The 1,752-nt window shown below is 40.1% G+C and overlaps 1 pseudogene; it reads left to right on the top strand.

Annotated features, from left to right (window-relative positions):
- The first annotated feature begins 292 nt into the window (after positions 1–292).
- LOC144373249 (olfactory receptor 12D3-like) lies at positions 293–1,233 on the top strand (annotated as a pseudogene).
- The last annotated feature ends 519 nt before the right edge of the window (positions 1,234–1,752 follow it).

Consider the following 1,752-nt stretch of genomic DNA (forward strand, 5'->3'; position numbering starts at 1 on the left):
TGGATGTACCAGGTATGCTGACCTTTCTTAATTTTGTTGTTCATAAATCAGCTTTACTATTTTTTCCAGTGCTGGGGATGAAACCCAGGATCTCTAGCATGCTTGGCAAGTGCTCTAGCACTGAGATATATCCCCATCCCTTTGCTATTGTTAAACATTACTGATACTGTAGTTCACCCCTAGATTAATCCAAATAGTAAACTTACTTAACTTAAGCCCCACAGTTTAAAATTAAGCACTAGAAAAAATAACTAATCAGTATTTTATTTGCTACTAAATTACTTCTAGAGTGATGGAGAATGTCACTACAGTGGATGAGTTTCTTTTACTCAGCCTGACCAGTGTTCAGAAGCTGCAGCCAGTCTTCTTTGTGAGGTTCTTAATTATTTACTTGATCAACTTGGTTGGAAATGGAGTGATATTAATGATTGTTATCTTGGATCTCAATCTCCATTCTCCTATGTATTTCTTTTTGGGAAAAGTTTTTTGTCTGTATACTTGTTATTCTTTTGTGACACTGCCCAAGGTGCTTATGAGCCTGCTCTTCACGTGCACAGCCATATTTTTCCTAGGCTGTATCACTCAGCTACACTTCTTCCACTTTCTGGAAAGTACTGAAGTACTGAGGCCATCTTGCTGACTGTTTTGCGGCCATCTGCAACCCACTTCCCTACACTGTCCTCATGAACCCCCAGCTGTATGTTCTGTTGGCAGCTGTGGCCTGGCTCATTAGCTTCTTCAATGCTCTGATGCATTCCATCATGACTGCACACCTGGACTTTTGTCATTCTCTGAAACCCAACCACTTCTTGTGTGATGTGAAACCCCTCCTGAACTGGCCTGCAGTAACACAGAGCTCAACCAGTGGCTTCTTTCTGTTGTCACAGGGAGCACATCCATGGGAGCTTTCTTCCTCACTCCCTCTCCTATTTCTGCATTATTGGCTTCCTTGTATTGAAGAACAGGTCCTGCAGGATACTCCATAAGGCTCTGTCCTTTTGTGCCTCCCATTTTATGGTGGTGTGTCTCTTTTATGGACCTGTGGGTTTTACATATATTCTTCCTGCTTCAGCCACATCCATGATTGAGGAACAGACAGTGGCTGTCGTATACAGTGCAGTCACCCCAGTGCTGAATCCACTGATATACAACCTTAGGAATAAAGGAGTGATGTTGGCTCTGAAGAAAATCTTTGGAGGAAGGTCTTTAAAGACTGTATTATTATGGGACTAATGAGACTTATATCTGTTTTACATTAAGACTTTCATGACTTCATTATGATAAATAAATTTTTATTTGATTTCCTACTTTTCTCTCAGGAATGTTGAACATGCATTATATCATGGAGTTTAACAAACATAGGAATGAACAAACCAAATTCCACAATCTCATAAAAGTTACCTTTTAATGTAGTGGGGGAATATAATAAACAAACCCATAAGTGCCCCTTATCAGGGTAATTAAGACCTATGGAGAACTAAGAGAGTAGGATGAAAAGGGAAGGATGAGAGTAGGTACTTGATGTATAATAAATAAGTTGTCTGGTCTTTGTCCTGGGTTCCTGGTATAGAGCTTTTAAAACCCTAGGAATTTTCCAAGTGGCAGAAGTGTCTTTGTTATTCATGAACCATCTGGATCATACTTGTTTATCCTCATGTCATGATTTGTGGTAGGCCCCAGGATAGCTTAGGATGTGGGCTGATAATGCCCAAATGATTATCCATGTCATTGGAGATTTGGGGCTTTGAATCA

This window comes from Ictidomys tridecemlineatus, unplaced genomic scaffold, assembly GCF_052094955.1.
Source record: "Ictidomys tridecemlineatus isolate mIctTri1 unplaced genomic scaffold, mIctTri1.hap1 Scaffold_325, whole genome shotgun sequence".
NCBI classification, from domain to species: domain Eukaryota; kingdom Metazoa; phylum Chordata; class Mammalia; order Rodentia; family Sciuridae; genus Ictidomys; species Ictidomys tridecemlineatus.